At 48.1% G+C, this 21,193-nt stretch overlaps 1 protein-coding gene across 1 annotated transcript in view; it reads right to left on the reverse strand.

Moving 5' to 3' along the window:
• Positions 1 to 21,193, reverse strand: part of COL23A1 (collagen type XXIII alpha 1 chain) — a 395,547-nt gene that overhangs the window by 169,183 nt on the left and 205,171 nt on the right. The window contains exon 6 of the mRNA XM_069652640.1: positions 1,085 to 1,192. The gene's annotated coding sequence lies outside the window, so the exon portion shown is untranslated. The remainder of the gene's footprint in view (positions 1 to 1,084; positions 1,193 to 21,193) is intronic.

Consider the following 21,193-nt stretch of genomic DNA (forward strand, 5'->3'; position numbering starts at 1 on the left):
TCGGAAGGATGAAAAGCTGAGTTTGGCCCTGCCGGGATTCGAACCTGCGTCAGCAGATTCTGCACTGATCTCAAAGTGAGCGCTGGACTCGCTGTGCTATCTGACCATCACATAATGTGTTTGTGTTTGTATGGTGCCGTCCATAAGGAATTGCTTCCATTAATGAATATCTGTAGAAATGCAGGTTTTTTTTGACAAAAGCATATGTGAAAGTTCCAGCCAGCGCAATGTGTGTCGCTTGATTAGGTAAGGGTGTGTGTGCACACAAAGGCATTGCGCCTCATTATGTTGCAGTGCACCTGCCTGCACCCAAGGGGACTCCCTGGAAAGTGAAGGCCTGGCTGTATGGAAGCCCACTTGTCAGAGACCGGCTTCCCCTCTTTCTGCATAGGAACCTCATATCAGGGGTACCTGGTAATAATGTCCCCATACATAATGTCACTGGGAAAAGCAATTGGCAACATTATATATGGTGACATTATGCATGGGGACGGGTTGTGGGGATGTCCCGCGCTCCCCTTGTTCAATGTAATAATGTCCCCGCAAAAACTGTGAATTTTTTGTCAGGAGACATTTTTGCGGGGCCATTATTAGATGGTAACATATCAGGGCCCAGCAGAGAACGGGGAGCCTGGCACGTGGGAACTGCACGATAGCGGCCCTGCAGTACCAAGGCACCCCGGGCACAGAGAAGCCTATGCCAACGGAGCGCGGCGAAGGTTCTTCCTTCTCGTGTGCTAATGATCCAGATGTTGTATTACGCAGACATGATCACATCTGTATTTAATGGCTGGTGATAAAATCCATTTTATGTCTGGCAACAATATAGCACAGGCGTAATTAAATTTGATGTTCAAAAACACACAATGAAATAACCCATTGTATTAATAATGCATATTTAAAGTTTGAAAACCTGGGCTTAATTTTTACTCCTGTTTCCCTGGAGCCATATGTCATTAACCCCATCTCCCCGCCCCCCGCTGTTCTGCGACAGGACATTTCAGAGCCAAATCATCACATGCTATAATTTATAAACATTTGCCATCTATTTTCGCTGGTCACTGAAAATACACTGGCTCCTTACAGGTACACCGGGAAGTCCCCTGGGGCCATCTTTGCCTGTGTCTCCGGGAGGTCCTCTGGCACCTGGAGGGCCTGGTGGTCCTGGTGGTCCCGCCTGGCCTTGATCCCCCTGTTGAAGTAGAAGACAATATCAGTGCTCAGAAGTGTCCTTGAAGCAGGTTAATACCAGATGCAGTCAAGTGTGGTAGTGAGGCTCGCGCTGGCATAGAGTGTATATATCGGGTTCAGCCCCCAGTGTTTTCCCGCATTGCACTCCCTTAAATGGTGCTGTCATCCTCCAATGCTTTCTTTTATTGAATGTGGCAGCATGGCCGCCGGTGGTTCACTGCCCAGCTGGCGTGGTTTGTGGTGTGGACCGATGCGGATGCTACACCTCGGTGTGTGTGTGTGTGTGTGCGCCCTCTTGAGTTCGGAGTTGCGAGTGGAAGTGGAGTGGGCCAGGTGAAGGGTTCCACTGGGCCGTGGCAGGCCGCCAGGAGTAGCTTTGCAGCGCAGGTGCATTGTGGTCCTGTGAAGGAGCACTGCTGTTTCTCACACATGATGTGCAGAAACGTTATCTCACCAGCTACTGCAATGCGAAGGAGTGGGGCCGCTTGTGTGGGGACCACAAACCCTTTGCGCCCACCATGAGGTGGAATTCACCCCCACACTTGCAGAGAGATGTTTGGAACTACCGGTTTCTGATCCCTTCTCTGGGGCAACAAGCAATAAAATGGATTCTGACTGCCTCTTCACATGTATACAGCCAGGGGTGTTGCTAGGTCTGGAAAAGATCCTGGACTAAGCTAATGTCGGGACTGGTGGGACTCGGGCCTAGCTAGGCTTTTGGCTGTGGCCCCTGAGCTTCTATCCGGGGCTACAACCAAAAGACCCAGGGTTATAGCCCCTTCAGCCCACCCTCTAGCAAAGTGCGAGCGGCAGCCTGTGCATTTCTCTGCTGTCTAAAACACACTATGCAGTGACCCACAGAACACAATACTGTCTATGGCGTCTAACCCATACAATCACTCAACATTATGTTATCTTTACCCTTTTGTTGTGACTCATCACCGTCTGTTTTGTTCTTAGACTTTCTCTCTCTCTGCCATTTCCTGCTTATCTTTTCCCCATTTCCTTTTCACTCCACAAACCACGGTCTCGCTTACACCTTTGGGTGGGATCACAGTTCTCCCCCAAACGGACAATATTTTGGTGCTTTAAGAGGACCATGGTGGTGATGAGTGCAGTACAAAAGCCAATTAACATAACATGGGCCATTCTGCCAAAATCTAGCACAGGGTTACTGTAGCCACATCTACCGCTTACCACCACGCGACGTGCGTGAAAGCGAGACACCTGATATTCCTGCGTCACACCGCATATACCAAAAAGCGGCAATAATCGGCGTGCACCAAACTTGGCCGGCACATATAAAGCGAAGGCCTGCTATTCTGGTCCCAATTTCCTGAAGGATTACAGCACCTCTCTCGAGTTGCAGCTTGGCCACTCCAAGGCCAGGTTTGCACTTAAGGGAGGGTCGTGTAATAAAGGAACCGGAAACGCGGGTCGCCGGGAGCTGCGGGGGGGAGGGGCCCCTGCTGGGCTGCCTGCTTCGATTTCATGTTTAACGATTCTGCGTCTTTTAGCGTGATTACTACCCAGGCTGCAGAGTCCAAAACACAAACCACATGAAGGCCCGGGACCATAAAACTCGACCATCTGGGGGGAATAATGGGAACACCAAAATCAGAGTAAAAAACATTTCGTTTAGGTTCTCTGGTCACATATTTTGTGTTTATCTTTCAAATGCAGAAGCACTTTATGGTCAGGGACAAGTATGTTACATGACATCTCCTTGCCAGACATGAAGCCTGAGCTCGTCGACCTATCGTATCGTAGAAGCCAATCCGTTTCTTTTAGGGTTTTCCACAAAGAATAGGGTTTGTTAAAAATGTGCATATCATGAATTACAATTAAGGTTATGTACATATTTCTTGGTCATTTTGGACATTCAGCTGGAATGTATGGGCGGTCGACGAGCCCAGCGCTTCTTACGCGTGAAGTTGCACATACTAAGGAAGTCAAGCAGAAAAGGCAATAGTCAAACAGAAGACACAGTTCTGAATACGTCTACCTTAAGGACTCGCCGGTTAAAAGCTGGCTGGTCATTAGACAGAAAGCCATGATTGAGGCGCGGAAAAACCATCTAGCCCGGAGAGAGGAAGACACAGGAAAGCAGAAGAGGTAGTGAAGAAAACCATAGAGAAAAGTGAGAGTCAAAGGAAACAACACATTCATTCCAAATCAGAGATTTGTGAGAGACAGAGAGACAGATCAGTACTGCTAAATACAGGCTCTAAAAGGTGTGTACACATTGTCATGAAAACGACAGGAAGAGAAAAGGGAAAAATGTTCCAATATCCTGAAGAATGCCTTGCAAAGAGCAGAAACGTGTGACTGTGAGCAGTAGATTCCATTAAAAAAAATGTATTAATCTTTTCATTTACAAAATACAAAATTATTTAACTGTTACCACAGTCCCCCTATTGCTAGGAGAAATTAATACCACGGTCGAGCACACACGCGAGTCTTGTTGGCTAATTTTCCAGCTGTTGGCTAATCTCCAGCTGTTGGCCAATCTCCAACTTTACAAAGCCATTTGGACCAGAAACCACTCTCACAGCGTAGAAATGTAGCTCAAAGCTGTGCCGCCACCATTGCTAGCCAGGTACCCCCGGTGCCCCTCTGCTGAGTCTGGCACAGTGTTTAGCTCGCCGTCGCCTCTCACACCCCTACATCTTCCCTCAACGTCTGCCTACTCTTCATCACGTCGCTGTCACCCTCAGTCACTCCGGCAAATGCTCTCGCTGACTAGTCTCCTACAAATATGGCTCACAAGGTGCCCACACCTCTAGATATTGCCAGCTTTGCTGCCCTGGCTTACACTGCGTGACTTGTGGATACAAATAGCTTTGAAGCTCTGCTCACTGGGCCATACCAGCTCTGAAATGTGCCCAAGTCCTCTATAACGGACTTGCTTCGCTAGGGAATTAACTTAAGCTTCCAGGGCGTACTACAAACCGGGATAGATTACGGAAAAGAGTTATAAAACTTTAATTTTATTATCTTTAATTTCTCTTATTAGATACATTTATTTTTAAGATAAATGCTCATTTCATTTATTTTAGAGCAAACCTATAGGAATGAACATTGAAGTTATCTGCCAGATTTTGGGAAAAATATTCAGAGGGAGTACATAAGGTTGCAGAGAACTGCATACATTTTACTCCCAAAATATTCTGGCAAACCCATTTCCACCGTTTGATGCTACCTGCCAGGTTTACACAACTCGACTTGACAAGTTTCCATGACGACAGAGGACACTAGACAATGCTAATTGATATAACAACGGACTCCTACTGGATGCTTCCAAATGCACCAACACCCACCTCCCCACAACCCAAGGACTGGTCTTCATGCATGAGCCTGTGAAGGCAAGCACATCTCTGCACATGCCCCCGGTGAATACATACGAGGCACAGCCCCGTGCACCCCTTTGAATGATTCCCCGGCAATCAAGGCACAGAGAGGCTGCGCCTAGGAACATTGTGATTAGAATTCAGGCAAACATGCATGTCAAATGGAGACGGGTGGGCTGGACCCCACAGACCAAATGTTATCCAGCAACAGAGAGATGGGTGCTAGGGCTAGGAGGACAACAGGAACATGGGGTTGAGTCAAACCTTGTTCCAAGCAGTACCCTGGGGAAGACTGCATCTTGACGATAGGCTACGCCACAGGACGGGCAAATGACTGCGCGGTCCAAATAGTGGTTAGGGTCGCTCTCAGGGCCAAAGACGAGCAGGACCGAGAGATAGAACTAGAGTATGAAGTCTCTTGATCCCTGCATTTCCTCACGGCTCTAATTTGTTCTGGGCACTGAAGGGTAAACGGGGGGCACATTGGGGCTGAAATAGACACTTAGGGGCACACTTGGGCAGAGCATTGGAGGCAGACCTGGCTAGAACCTTGTACCTGGAGGCAAACTGGGGCAGAACGGAGCTGGGACAAGCCTTGTAGTTTTATTTGGGTACAACCAGCATGAAAGGGTGGCAACACTGGTATAGTGTTTCGCGCCTTCAAACACTTGTGTATAGGCGCTTTACAAATGCCATATCATATCATATCATATCATATACCTTGATGGCCTAGGTCTCATAATTCTCTTTGTGCACAAATGTATTGGATTATTTCATGGATTCTCCACCAGAACAGAGTACACATTATCTGGCCTTCATTTTTTTAATGTGTGATTTGACCTGTAAAGTTCACCACTTTGACCAATGTTTTTACAGCATTTTCACAGGGGGGAAACACCCCAAACTTTAAATGCTTAACAGCAACTGCAGAACGACGACTAACACGTCGGATTCTGTCTTTGACTGGTTCTATTCTTTCTGGTGAGTAGTGACAGGCTTCTTTGAAAAGAGTGGCATGTATTGGCGTGGGTAGATTCCAAGCCAGCAATTGCTTTAGGCATTACGGTTACTTGGTTGCATAGAGGATCAGCTGGGCAGGGAGTGCAGCAAGCAGTAGAAGGCTGCTTAGTTATACACACATCCAAGTCACCAGGGGCAACGCGACGCAGCGCAACACGGGTTCGAATCCCGATCCCGCGCTTAGAAACCAATCTCTGGTATTAAGCACGTTATAAAAGAACATTTGCAATCGAGGTCAGCATCTCTAAAATATCTATCTTTGTGCTTATATCGATACAAACAAAGGGGGAGAGCAAAGCACTCACAAGGATCACGCTTATCCACAAGCTTCCCCTCCTCATTTCACAGTGAGACCAACTTTTCCAAATTTCACAGAGGTCTGAAACTATTCCATTTCCATCAAGAACATGGACTCGAGTATCCCACCCCCTTAAAATGTGGCCATCAGTAAGCATGTGTGCATACAAATATAGTCATGATCGCTAAGAGTGTCTATTTTTGAAACATAGGGCTGGGCTGTACCTACACAGATTACCCGGAGGCACCTGGGCAAGTTGTGAAACTTTTCCAATAATAAAATGGGAAATAAGGTGCCGGAGCGGAGCTTTGCTAAGTCCGCTGGAAGCAGAGATTCTGGAACCTCCTCGGTACTATGTTCGGAGAGAGTGAAGACCGATCGCATCAAAACTACGTCACCAAATGGGCCCAAGGCTGTAGTGACATCAGCAGCAGCCACCCAGACTGGCTTGTCCACACGTCAGATGAAGGCCGCCTGCATTCTCACTGCTGAGCACGGTACCCGAGGATCATGGGAAATACCTGAAGGACTTGTGCGACCGCCAGCCAACATGACAGGTATCGTCGCTGGCCGGCAGGCTCAGGTGCTACGGGGTAGCGACTCAGTGACTAACCTACGTCGCTGGCCGGAAGGCTCAGGTGGTACGGGGTAGCGACTCAGTGACTAACCTACGTCGCTGGCCGGCAGGCTCAGGTGGTACAGGGGAGCGACTCAGTGACTAACCTATATGAGCCATTGTATCGGAAAGACCTGGCAGAGATACTACTGGAGCCAGTGACAGAGGATGAAGCTTCTTGGCACTGGAGATTTCTATCTGCTCTTCTTCCAAGTCCGACTGCAATTGACATGAGACGCAGTCTGACTCCGCGCCCCCATCACCACCCTGCCTCTGGGCTGCAGCAGTCGGAGTGAAGGACCTGCAACACCGGTGGTGATCAGAACCAGCTCTTGACTGTTCGATACACTCACTGCACAGTGTCGGCAGATGGCAGGACTGCAATACACAAGCATGCTGTCCATGCACTCACTGTGTTGGCATGTGCCCCGCTAGCGGGAGATCATGTCTAAAGCAGCACCAGTCCGATCATTTGGAGGGGTTTGCACCACTGGGCTCAGTCAGAACACTATCCCGGCACCTATCACCAGGGTGGTTCATGACTGAGTGCGAGTCATCTGGGAGTAACTCCGGAGATGCCTGGTGATGGGGCCACTGCAGGTGTCGGAGCTTTCTGCCAGGGTGAAAGTTGCCAAAGACCAGGCGCGGACGGTCCATGGAGGTGGGAGGGGCGGAGCCCCACCAACAATGACACCCCCCACCATGTCGAGGAGTAACAGCAAAATCCTGTTATTCATGGGCGTGGTGGGGGCTGCACTGCATGTGTAGCAGGGAGCACTGAAATCGGCCATCCCTACCGCACATGCGCACTGCAGGCCATCCTGGGCCAGCAGTGAAAGCCGATAAACTCGGCTGAAAAGGATGCCTCGGGGCGTTAAGAAAGAAATGCCCCCCAAGGCATCCTTTTCTTAACCCAGCCCCCTGACTTGTCCCTCAAACAGACTAGGGTAGGGTCAGACTTTGCAGACGCCACCCCAGTCTGTGCAAGAGATAGGACAGGGGATCGGAGTGCTGAGGGAGGGTCACAGTGATGTCCCAGTGGGGACCCACCCACGTGCAGGAACTGTATCAAAACCAAACAAACTCCATAGGCTAGGTTCGGTTTCGTTTCGTAACTTCCTGCACGCAGGTCGTGCTCTGCAGTCCACACTAATGACCGCAGATGGGAGGCAGCGGAGCTGGCTGGACCAAACCCAGCGCAGGTTAGTTCGTTTGTTTGTTTTCTTTTTAGTCCCGAGTTCTGCAGTGCAGACTCTGCCCCGCAGAGAACTCGGCACCCAGTGATAGCCACCCACAGGGTCCTAGACCCCCTCTCCTGGACTGCAAAAGTCCCAGAGGGGGTCTGCCGGTGCGGGATTCAGGATGAACGTCCAGGGGCCCATGGCTCACTCACTGTCAAGTTTGAACACTGGCCTGGGGCACTGCACTGCATTTAAGGTGTAGTGCCCAGGCCAGTGTTCAAACTTCACAGTGAGTGAAGAGCTTGTGTGCACTGAAGAGAGCTGCTAAAGTGAGAATGGGAAGGAGTCTGAGGCACCGGTGGGGGGCAGACAAATCATTAATGTCTGCCACCCCCATCGGTGCCTCAGACTGCTTTCCACTCTAAGCTACGCACATACTGTGTGTTTAAGTGCAGTACCCTGGACACTGCACTTAATCTCACAGGCCAATGTTCATGTATGGCCGTGCACATTGTAATACAATCACCGGAGCCCAGACACACTAAAGGGATAGGCTTGCTGCTTTGGCATGTGTTTAAACAGGCGTGCAACAAAACCTACATTCTGGGGGTGGGGGGGTGGTCTAACCTTTCAAATGTTGGGAGAGCCAGTAACTTCAGAGACGGTGGGGGAGTGGCAAACCAATAGTGTAGCTTCAATGTTACAAGCACCTTACTCTCTCCATTAAGTCTGAAAGCACCCACTTAAGGACTGCAGTGAGAATGAGTGGTGTCCTGTCCCCTATCTACCCTTCTACTCAATTTCCTGACATGAAAATACTAACCCAACTTCATGATTTTGATTGCCTTCAAATGTATGCATATGAATGCAGGTGCTAACAATGAAATGCTCACATTAGTAATTGTCTGCGCCGTTTATCATCTGTGTCCTGTTTGTCCGGTAAATGGGAACAGCGTGGAGACTAGAGACAACTAATGCCTAATGTAGTCTTTCCTTAGAGAAAGAATGTTCCCTTCAAAATTGTGGCTGTAATGGTGATGCTTGGGTGGAAGCGCAAGGAAAAATGTATTCACCAAGTCAGATCAATGCCTTTGTACTTCTCAAAATGAAAGAGACTGCCGGTAGGTGTCTGGAGTAAATTTATGTGCTACAGTTTGACCTGGGCTAAAATGTTGTCTAGCGTTTTTATTGTGCATATTTTCTTAATCGAATATGCTATAGTACATTGGAAGCATTCATTTAGCTTTGTAGATGCAATATGGGTTTGCATTTTGGTAAAGCCAACGGGAGTATGTTGTGAGGGTACAGGCATACATTGGCAGAACCAGCGTGGACATATTGTCTTCTAGTGTCATTATTGGCATTTGCGCATAGCAAACATGAGTATGTTCTTAAATGCGAATACTGACATATATTGGTGCAGCCAGTATAGAAAAGTATAAAGTAGAGGTAAAAGTATCCTAACAAAGGGTTTCCACTTGCAGGTACATAGAGTGTGAACATCTGGCCAAAGGAGGAACGCAAAACTTGCGGGCCCTATCCAAGCCTCTGTAGAGACATATCAGATAACTATCCACAATCACCAGTGTGTAAGCCTCTGTGTAGCTGGAGTCACTAATAACCACTCTCAAGTCCCTAAAACGGCCAATGATGGATTCAATATATTTTGGTTTCCTTACCCCACAGCGAATCGCTGAGAATACATTGGGATGATCCCCACGATTGGTCGAATCCTTCGAAGTGGTTTGATCTGTGCAACTCCACATCAGACCAGAAAGTCTCACAAGATGGGTAAGTCTCACAAGACGGGTAAGAAAGTACCTTCCTATTAACAAGGTGTGATTCAGATGTGAATAGATTGTTTCTCCACAAGGCCCGATATCTTACCACTTGCCCTGCATCTTTTACCCATAGATACACTAAGATCAAGAACAGCCAGTGCAAGTCAAGGCAGGCTGTGACAAGAAATAGAGAAACGTGCATGCAAGAAACACGAGGTATGCACCATTCTGCTACAATTAATTTGATTCTAAAATGATATGACAAGATTAAGTCATTTCTAAATACTGATGTACAGACAGAACTTTTTTTTTTTGTAAATTTGATTTTATTAAGTTTTACAAGTGTGAGTCATGGTACATCAATAAGAAAAGCAGTACATATCTTATAACAATAGAACTAAGCCATAAAATTCCATGTATTCCGTGTTTGTCCGGCAGACACGATCTTCATACATAATGTTCGGTTGTAAACATGACTTCCCCCCACCCCTGTTGCCCACCCCCCTCCCTCCCGTGGTCAAGCAGCGTTTGGTACAGTTCTTGCAGCGTTAATCTTATGATAATCAGAGTTAGTATGTGTTGTCAGGAACTTCCTCAATCCTGAGAGGACGTTTTAATGGTGGCGGACTCAATATTATTTAAGCCTCGTTTCTCTCTTCTGTTCTTGGGGTGGTCAGTCTATGGTTGAGGCATCCGTTGGGTAGGTGTATGTTCTTGTATTCCATCCAGAGGGCTTCAATCTGCGACGATCTTCCGTGTAGTGACGCTGTGATATGTTCCATTATGCAAATGTTGTTGGCAACGTTGGTCCATTCGCTTTTCGTAGGGGTTGTGGGGGCTTTTCATTTCATTACCAGCGTTGCTCTTGCCGCTAGTAGCAGTTGTGGGGCTATATCCTTTATTTTGATCCAGTCATCACCATCCTTCTCGAGGCCGAAGAGCATGAGGTAGGGATTAGCTGTTCTGATAATGCTGTCGACTTCTTTAATCCATCCTAACACTTCAGACCAGAAGACTTTTATTCGGGGGCACCCCCACCACATGTGCCAATAGTCTGCATTTTCCCCACATCCTCTCCAGCATTCTGGCTTGGTTGTCTGGAACATCTTGGATAGCCTGACTGGATCATATTGCCATCTATGGAGCAACTTGATTGCGTGGAGCTTGTATTGGTTTGAGATGGATATTTGTGTGGCCGCTTGGCATATGGTATTCCATAGGTCCGGTGTGATCTCCTCAGCAAAGTCTCTTTCCCATCTGCCTTTTAGTGCGTCCGTGTTCACTCCCTCCCCTTCTATCAGTGCCGTGTACATGTCGGATATTAGACCCTTCATTTCAGTTCTTGAGTCGAGTATCTTTTCAAAGGGAGTGAGGTCTCTCATGAATTTAGGCTTCCACAGAGGTCTCGTCAAGACGCCTTTGATTTGTATATATTGGAAAGTGGATAGTGGGCCTATTCCGAGGGCTTCGGTTAATTCTGGGAGAGGGATAAATGAGTCTTTTCTTTGTAGTTGCCCAACTCTTTCCAATCCTGCCTCATACCATGCTTGATATCGTCCTACGTTTGGAATGTGGTCGTTGATTCCAGGCGACCATAGGTGGCTTAAAGGGGCTGGCCAGGTGGTAATGTTCTGCATATTCTTTCCCTGTGTCCAGATATCCCAAATGGTGCTCAGTATGGGGTGACCTTTGAGTTTTCTTCGGATTCTTTCCTTCGGGGCCCAGAGCCATTCCGAGACCGTGGCTGGTGAGAAATAATGATTGTCCATGTTGACCCACTGAATGACTGTGCGATTACGCAGATGTGGGATTAGTACTCTTAGTTGAGATGCTTCATAGTATTTGTGTAGGTCAGGGAGACCGACCCCTCCCTTGTCTTTGGGGAGTGTTAAGATCTTGTACGGGATCCTCGCTTTCTTCCCTTGCCATAGGAATCGGAGCATGGCCCTCTTGGTTTCAGTAAAGAAACCAATCGGGATCTTGATGGGTAACATTTGGAAGGGATATAGGAATCGAGGGAGGGATACCATCTTTATTGCATTAAGTCTACCCAGCCAAGATATTGTGAGCTCATCCCATCTTGCCAGGTCAGACCGGAACTGGTTTAGTAAGGTGGGGAAGTTGGCCTCATATAGGCCACTCAGCTTTTTCGTAATTTGTATCCCCAGGTACTGTAGTTTTGTGTGTTCAATTTTAAGGCCCAGGGGAGAGAATTTGGTGTTATTTTCATCTTCTGAGCCTTGAAGGGGAAAGAGTGTTGACTTGGTTTTATTTACTTTGAACCCGGATAGTCTACCGTATTCTTCCAGCAGGCAGAGGGCTCGAGGGATGGAAGAAAGGGGGTTAGTAATGTGGAGAAGGATGTCATCTGCATAGAGGGCAATTTTATATTCCATCGACCCCATACGAATACCCTCTAGGACGGGGTCGGCCCTCATCGTTATTGCCAGGGGCTCTAGTGAAAGTGCAAAGAGAATAGCCGAGAGGGGACATCCCTGTCTAGTTCCACGCTGCAAGTTAAACCATCTGGAATATTCACCATTCACGAATATTGAGGCTTTAGGATCTGAGTATACTGCCTGTATTGCTGTCATAAACCTCGTGCCCATTCCCACTTTACCTAATACCGCTTTTAGGAATCCCCATTCTACCCTGTCGAAGGCCTTTTCTGCGTCGATAGAGAGTAGGACCGGGTCATTATCTAGGGTCTGGGAAGTGTGAATGAGATGGAGGGTTTTGCGCATCGTGTCAGCCCCCTGTCTCCCGAGCACAAATCCAACCTGGTCTGGGTGTATGAGTTGTGGGATTAGCGTTTCCAGCCTTGCAGCCAAGATTCTAGTGTAAATTTTCGCATCCAGATTAAGTAGGGAGATGGGGCGGTACGAGGCACATTTCGTGGGATCCCTCCCTGTCTTGGGGATCACTGTGATCAGTGCCCTGGTAAAGGAGTCCGGGGGTTTCCCCGTGTCCATTATCTCATTGAAAAGGGTTGTGAGGAACGGAGATAGAGTTGCAATGAAAGTTTTATAGAATCCGGCGGTGTAACCATCTTCACCCGGGGATTTACCTAGGGTTAGCCTCTTTATGGCAGCTTGGACTTCCGATTCTATGATAGGGGATTCTAACAATTCGGCTTCTTGTTGTGGTATACGGGGGACAATTATCGAGGACAGGTACGTTTCTGTATCTATTTGTTCAGGGTTCGCTTCGGATGAATAGAGTGCCTCGTAAAAGTTGGCAAAGGATTCGGGGATAGTGGTGTGAGCGTATGACGTTGGGGAGTTATCCTCAGAGATTTCCAGTACTCTTCGTTCCGCTCTCTGCTCTCGAAGCCTGGCAGCGAGAAGCGCATCTGACTTGTCCCCCTTTTCATAAAATTTTTGTTTCAGAAACCTCAGTTTGCGCACCACTTGTTCGTGTTCTAATAGTTTCAGTTCGTTTCTTTTCTCTCTGGCTCTACTCATTTTTATGGGGTCTATTTCTGCGTCTGGGTCAGGTTTGCTCTCCAGTTGGTGGATTTCTGTTCGTAGCCTCTGTTCGATAAGGTTACGTTCCCTCTTTTTTGAGGAGCCCTCTCGTATCAGAATCCCCCTCCAGGTAGCCTTCCCTGCCTCCCAGACGGTCTGCTTGGACGTCTCCCCATTGTCATTTGTTTCGAAGAATTGGGAGATTTCCATCTCCATTTCAGCTCTGAAGACAGCGTCTTTCCAGAGGCTCTCATTGCATCGCCATTTGCCACTCCTGGTCGGCAGATTTGCCCACTGGATGTCTGTGAGGACCATGTCATGGTCTGACCATGTAATCGGGGTAATGCCTGCTTTAGCTGTAGCCTCAGCGAGGTCTCTGGATAAGTATATGTAGTCAATTCGGGTGTACGTATTGTGCGGAGCGGAATAGAAGGTGTAACTGTGTTCTTCGGGATGATGTGCCCTCCACGCGTCTATCATATTGTACATTTCCATCATTTGCGCAAGCTCAGTTGGCTCAAGTCTGTTCTGCTGACTCGTGTTGGGGTTCCCAGGTTTACGGTCTTTGACCGGGTCCGCCCATTGGTTAAAGTCTCCGCCCAAGATAATGTGCCCGGTGGCTTCTAGTATTATCTTGGGAATCGTTCTGGAGAGGAATCTCAATTGACCCGTGTTCGGGGAGTACAGGGTCGCAATTGTTACGTTCACCTTACCTATTTGCCCGTTCACGAGCAGAGCTCGTCCTTCCACGTCAGACCATGTCCTGGTAGGAGTGAATGCTATGCCTTTCCTGATGAGGATTCCCACCCCTCCTTTTCTAAGCGGGCCAGAGCCCCAGTATTCATTCCCAACTCGTTTCCCAAGGATCGGTCTTTCTTCTCCTTTTATATATTTTGTTTCCTGCAGGAAGAGGATGTCTATTTCAGCCCTACGGAATTCTCTGGCAATGAGGGACCGTTTCGTCGGTGAATTGAGTCCTTTTACATTGAGTGTCCCGACTCTCAAGGAGACATTTTTCCTTGTATTAGTGTCTGTTGTCATTGCTCTTTCGCATGGGAAACAGTCTCTTCATGTGTGATTGGTAATGCTTTGTACTCGTGGATTGCTTGCTGCTGTGCTTGTTTTGGTTTAGTATGTGCGCTGCTTTGACCCACCTCGGCCCTGTGGCCTGTCCCACACCCTCCCTCCATCCCTTCCCCAGTCCTAATTGAAGGCGTCCGATCGAACCCGGCCTGTTGCTCCAGGTCGGCATCGGACCACTTTGGGGGGCCGTTACTTCACGCCCCTTAACCGAATATGTTATCTTTGTCCGGAGTGAGCCCCTCCTTGGTTCCCCCCTAATTTTAGTCATTAGAGTTAGGGAAAAGTGTGCGTGTTCGTATCTCCGTATTACATCATTTGCTTATTTAATTGGAACTGTCTTACCAGTGTCACTTGGATTCAATTTTCTGCTTCTGGGGAGATGTTGCCTCTCCGGAATTTTCGTGACCCCTTTACTTTCTTTCTCCTGGGGCCTTGGATTCGCCACTCTCGTCCTTCATGTGTCTCCCCTGGGCCGGCCTCCTCTCCCTGCGTGCCAAGGAGGTTAGATATGCACGTTTGTATTTCTTTCTCGGATCTCAGCCTGACCCTGGTTCCATCATATTCGAATGAAAGTGAGAAGGGGTAGCCCCACCTGTATCGAACATTCTTTTCTTTGAGCATCTTTGTGAGCGGACCGCATGTTTTCCTTAGGGCCAGGGTCAGGGAGGAAAGGTCTTGGTAAATTGAGATTCGTGTTCCTCCTAGCGTGATCTCGTCGCTCCTTCTGGCTTTTTCGAGAATTCTGGCTTTGTCTCTGAAGCGATGGAATCGGGCAAGAACTGATCGTGGACCACCCGTGGGGCCACCTGCTCTGTGTATTCGTTCCGTTATCGGTTCGTCCACTTCATCATCTGCTGTGAGGAGTTTAATAATATTGTGAAGTGTTTCCTTGAGATCTGCCTCCGTTTCCCCCTCTTTCTCAGGAATTCCAAAGATGCGTATATTGTTCCTTCTTTCTCTATTTTCCTAATCATCCAATTTGAGTCTGAACTCATCTTCCTTGCGTTCCAGGTCCTTTATTCTCTGTCCGAGTTGTATCTCTAACGTATCGGTTGAGGTCTGGTTATTTTCCACCCCTTCAAGCCTGTCTTCCATGCTGTCGAGTCTTTGGGTAATCCTGTCTATTTTGCCTCCTATGCTAGTGCCCAAGTTCTTTATCTCGCCCAGAAGGGCAGCAATGTCTCCCTTCGTTGCCGCCGCTAGTTCATTTCCCGCAGTGATGTTGTTTGCCATTGCTGGTTCAGTCAGAGCGGGAAGGGTGGGAACGTAGGCGAAGTGCAGGAGCTTGTGCTTGAAGTTCATGCGGGGTTCTCTTCAAAGCGACGGGCAGAGGAGGCACAAGCCCCTGTTTTGGGTGCCTTACCCTCTGTACCGATCCGCTAGAAGGAACATGGGGTAGTTCCTTCTTGGCAGTGGCGGGTTGGTTGCAGCTTTAGGTTTGGGTATTCGAAATACACTGCTGTGATGCTGGCGGGGAGTGTGTACTCGGTTCCTTTGGATAGAGGAGGCACACGCCCTGTGTCCAGGGGCCTTTCCCTCCGTTTGGTATGGTTTCGGTTTCGCCAGCGAGGTGTACACCGGAGGGGCCTCAGGTCTGAAGATGCGTCGCATGTATTTTCAGTCGGAGCACTGTTCGGTTCACGTGCCGTGATTTGGGGTCTCGCTACGGCGTTCTGCGCCGGGGTTCGTAGTTCGGAGGGTCGTCCCGTTCACCCCGTCTGCTGGTGGGTCCTCGGCAGACTATACTTCCGGTGGGTTTCTCGTCTCGGTTTCAGGGGTGCTTGTGATCGACCGGTGGGGCCCCTCTACAATGTGCAGGGAGGCCGGTCCGTGGGTGCACCACGCTTGCCGAGGTGGAGCCGGGCGTGCCGTGTAGTCTCTCCTCGACTTAGTTCCCGGGTGATCCGTTAGGTAGCCTATTGGTCGCTTGGGGGGGAGCAAATGCGGTCCGGGGGTCGTGGGGTGCAGATGTCGAGCAGCCCTGAACTCCGTGTTCGGCCACACGAAGGGGGGCGGGTAGTTAACAGGCCTCGCCTCGTGTTGTGGGGCCTTCGTGGATGCCTGGGAGAGGAGGTATCTCGAACAAGGGTTCGGGTGGGTTTAGGGTTAGGGCACCCACCTGATTATGTCAGGTATTTACTCAGGGCCGTGATCCTCCGCAATCGCGTAGGCTCCGCTCGCGAGTTCCTGTCTTGGGCTATTCCCGAGAATGCCTTGCAGCGCACGTGTGCCAGGTTGGTTTCTCTCCGGTTCGGACGGCCGCCGCTTGGAAGTCGGATTTCGTCGGGATCCCAGGTCCGTTTTCGGTCCGGATTTTTCCCAGTGTTGGGGGAGATGTTCACACAGCAGCTTCACGCTTTATCTCCGGGGGGGGGGGGTCCAAAAAATGGGGGCTCAGTCCATCTTTTGGGGCGGCTGCAGCGGAGCTCACGCAGAGTGCATGGACGTCTCTGCGCCCCCTGGTGGCCACCCACAGACAGAACTTTTAATGGGATGTAATTTGTTTTTATTGTAAACACTTTTTGAACACCAAAGTTTAGTGAGAAGGGCAGTCCATTCAGAGGCCACTCCTTGTCCCGATGATGGTGAGAGCAGGATTTGGCTTGAATGTTTAGCCAACGAGCTCTGCTTGAAACACGTGTTGGTAAAAAGATCCACTATTCATTAAACATTGACATGTTTACGTGAATTCTGGCATGTAGGAAAGTGGATAAGCTATGGCAGTTGATCTAGGTGAAATGAATGTGTATGAGTGTGAGATAGGCATGGATTCAGTCGAATGAATTAAGGTGCAAGTATTTTTTTTATAGAGACATGTTATGTCAACATTTTCATATGGTTTTGTAAAGTGCTAATTTAACAATTGAATTGATAATAATATATGAACAATTAATATAAACTGAATTGCTGACTTGTAATAGTTTAAGAGATAAACACTAATTCAAAGGTGTATTCTTCTGTTCTTAAGGTACAGTTTGCCTTACATCTTCCGCCAGTGAAGGAAGGCCAGGGCCTCCAAAGAAAGAAACAAGATCCCTCCCCTAAACATCTCCCAGGGAACAGAGGGAAATACCGAATCCAGAGGACCCTCCGGCCACTCCCGAACCGGCACCCAGCCAGCACACGGTGGGTTCTGCAGCAAGATTCCTATGTAGGAAGTGCCAGAAGGTTACTTAACCGAAACCAAGGACAAGGCAGCTGCCTGCAACACACTCCTCAGCCATGGACCATCCGCCTTAAAGGATGACATGAGCCCATTGAAGAAGCTGGGAGAAGTGCCACAGCAAGCATCTACCGCCATCCACCTTAAAGGACAGTTTCGAGCCAGTCGAGTTCCTCGATCTGCAACCAACAGCAACGCTGACCATTGTAAAGCAGCCATTGCTTAAAGACATCTGAGACGTCTCGGCCAGTGCTTCAGAACCACTGATCAATATTGAGACGATTCCTGACCCCGAACCGCCGAACTGTCTTGCAACCTGATACCCCCAGCTGACTCCCTGTCTTGAACTCTGTCACTAAAATCTGCAAAATGCCCGGAAGCCTACTCGACCCTGTGGAGCACCAAGCACATCTACATGCAAATGTACATTGTAGTTTTGTCCCCCTGGTCTTTCCCAGAAGGCCCTTAGAGACATTTTAAGACCATTTTCCTCCTTTGTGCTGAAGCCAAGAAACCTTAATCTGTAGTGGTTAATAACCATACGGACGACAATCCTGTCATTATCCAATTATCCAGAGTGCAGTCCATTTCCTTCTTTGAAACTGTCTGTACTCTGTGTTCCTTTACAGGGTGGGTTGTATTTCGTAGTGTTACTATAACTGTTGGTTGTGATAAAAATAAAGAAGATATTTGTATACAACCTTGACTGGACAATCCTTATTATCATTGGGTAATAATTGTATTTTCGCTGTGTTGCAACTAACCAATGAAACACGACCTGGTGGAGATAAGCCTGCCGTTCTGTCCACGTTACCAAAATTGGACATGGAGGTTTATAATTTGATTGTGTTTCCAATCTGTTCGGATCCCTTCTGGTGTACTAGAGGTGTGGGGCTGATTGATGGTTTAGAAACCGATATTCACCCCGGGACTACTGGTGCCCCGGAAGTTGATTCGTCAAGCTCCTAACCCTCATTTCCAGAGGCTCAACAGTCCATTCCATTGAGGTGAGGGCCCCCCACCACAGGCCCCAGCTTGTCTACAGTGCATGTATTTGATTGGTCCCGCCAGGGGATCCAGACAAGGGCTATGTTTCCATGTCCCAATGGGTAAGCCCACTTTGATCGCCATCCTTTCCTACTAGTATCTTCACCCGGGCTGCTGCTGGTAGACACGGCTCAGAACTTCTGAACACGCTGGCCCCTGGTCCATCTTCGCCGGGGCAGCCTCCCTTATGTGGCCCGGTGCTTGTACTGCATGCCAACTCTACTGCCACTCCACCCTTTACCCGGGATGCCTTGCAAACAGCCTGGGACTTAAGTTGCATGCCAGCCCACCGCAGCCTATGCCGCTTCTGGCATAGGACTTGTGCTGCTGCCCCCCTGCTGCTCTCCTCCACCCAGACTGCCTCTGGCATACATAGTCTGGGCCACCAAGACAATGTGCTCCGCCACTGCCAATATTCATCCACAGCTAAGAGACTGGAGGACAGGGCAGCAGGCAGCCCTGGCCAGGCTGCCACACAGTAAGAACACTTTTTGAATACATTTTCATTGAAAGTGCGCCCTTTATTTAAATATATACATAGATAAGTCTTTTATGCAGCTGCTTAGGCAGGGCTAGTTAATGTTATATATAGCGCCCAGATGCCTCCGGTTTTGGTGCACTTTATGAATGTCAAAATAAATACTCTGTTGTGCATGTTGGTGCTACTGCACAATTTTCCAAATGTGTATCTGATACAAGTTCATTCAATTAGAGGGTTTATATTCTACATGTTAATCTTTCAGTTCCGCTTAATACAACAATATTCGGTTTGACTTTGTAAAGTCATTTAATACAGTTCCAAATTCATAGAGTTATTACTTCACGTTGCAGAATTTAGCCGCTTGGCAATTGCTCTTTTTTGTTAGTAAATTCATCAAATGTATTTTCTTTTAATCAACTAAAAAATGTTCTTATCTGACGAATACAGTGGGAGAAGCCTATTTTATATGTTGTATGAACTAATAGTTATCTTTTCAATTTTTTGGCAAAAAATTGTGTCTTGGAAAGTCTCTAATGTATGCATTTCATTTGGCTAATCCTTGACATGTGTTTCGCTGCTTGAGCAGCTCATTGGAGGAATATCTGCAGTAAAAAGATTGAATTAACATGCATGACAATCGGGAATTGGCGCAACTACCTCAAGGTTTCACTCATAAAACTATTGACTAACCTGCAATATTTTTTTGGTCCACCTTAACAACAAATGTAAATTCTTCATTTTCCTAATGGTGGAAAAATACGTTCTGGCAACATTAAGAGTCAGGATAATTGGATTCACCATAAGAAAGCGCAGGTGATTCGGTGGGTGTAGGAAGTGAGGACAGTCTTAGCTCAGAGTCAATCCAATGCGTTGTGTGCGTTGTTTTTTTTTCCTCTCTCTCTCTCTCTCTCTTTCTCTTTCTCTCTCTTTCTCTCTCTTTCTCTCTCTCTCTCTCTCTCTCCCCTCTCTCTCTCTCTCTCTCTCTCTCTCTCTGCAGTTTGGAGGAAATCGGTGCATTTTAAAGCAGATTGTGCTCCTGACATTGCCAGAGCTAGCAGCTGCACAAATACCAAATCATTGATCTGGCCTACAGTGGTCTCCTGATTGGACGGTCCGTCATCTTTGCCAAATAGGTCAGTCCTAGTGCATCTGCGCTAAATACAAACACTGAACTCCCCTAACAATGATTTCATAATGCGAGATAGACAACCCTGTGCTGCAGCAACCCTGGAAGTCAAAGAGCTGCACTCTCGGGTTCATCTTTGACTCCACACTTTCCTTCTCTGCCCACAACTCTGATGTCTCTAAAAAGTCAAACTTCCTATTGCACCACCTCAGAGGTACTTTGCCTTTCCTATCCTTCCCCCAGAAGCTGCTTGTCTCCCAAGCTCTGGTTCTCTAGAGGTTGGACTACTGTAACAGCCTCTTTCTAAATCTACCTGCCTCCACTCTCCGCCCTTTACAACGTATCCAGAACAGGATTGCGAGACTTGTCCTTCGCCTTAAGCCCTGGGGTCGTATCTCTCCAGCTCTGAAATCCCTTCATTGGCTACCAGTGGGCGCAAGGATTACATTTAAAACCCTCTGTATTGTCCACAAGGCTTTCTGGGGCCTGGGTCCAAAATACTTTCAGCTATCCCTCCATAAATACCTCCCCTCTCGAGCCCTTCGCTCCTCTACTTCTAACTCCCTCAGGGTCAGTCGATTTTTAAAGAAACGAGATGGGGGTAGATCTCTGTCTTTGCCGGGGGCTTCCCTTTGGAACAGTCTCCTGGCCACCTTGAAACTTGAGGAGAACCATTGCCGGTTACGGAAGCACCTTAAGACCTTCCTCTTCACTTCTGCCTTTGCCCCTCTTCTCCCCTGCTGATCTGTTGTTCTCCCTATGCACCATGCTCCTGGCCACCATTTTCCTTCGGGCCCATGTACCTTCTCACCCTGCCTCCCTCCTGCACTGCCTCCGAGCTACCCCTTGAACTGGGACCTGTATTTGTACCCATACAGTCCCCCATTTTTTCTTCTGCACTTATCAGATATACCCTAGCTGACAAACCACACACTTGCCCCAGCCTGTATTAATGTATTGCATTTATTTATTGCACTTACTATTTATTTTGTTCTCTCCTTTTGCCGCACTCTCCACTTCTCCCCCTTCCTCGCACTTTCCCCTTTTTCCCTTTTGCACTCACTTGCGTGCTCTTAATGTCACTGTGCCTAGTGAGATCGTTTGTTTTTATTCTCCCTTGTTCCCCTCCCTTTGCTTGGTCGCGCTCTGAAACACTTGTGTATGAGCTGAGCGCGATAAAAATAAATATCATATATCATGTCATTACTCGAGTATTTTAGGCAAATCAAATATTAGAAAAAATCTAAACTTCCCTGTGTACTCAAGCCAGTGTGTTCCTATAACACCAGTGGTCGAAGTGAGCGGGAGCAGTCGGGAGCGGTGCTCCTCTACTTTTTAAAATTAAGTTTTAGAGCTCCTATACTTTTATTTTAAAAAGAAACCGATCCG

The sequence above is a fragment of the Ambystoma mexicanum genome, chromosome 3p (assembly GCF_040938575.1).
Source record: "Ambystoma mexicanum isolate Mex_15411 chromosome 3p, UKY_AmexF1_1, whole genome shotgun sequence".
Taxonomy (NCBI): domain Eukaryota; kingdom Metazoa; phylum Chordata; class Amphibia; order Caudata; family Ambystomatidae; genus Ambystoma; species Ambystoma mexicanum.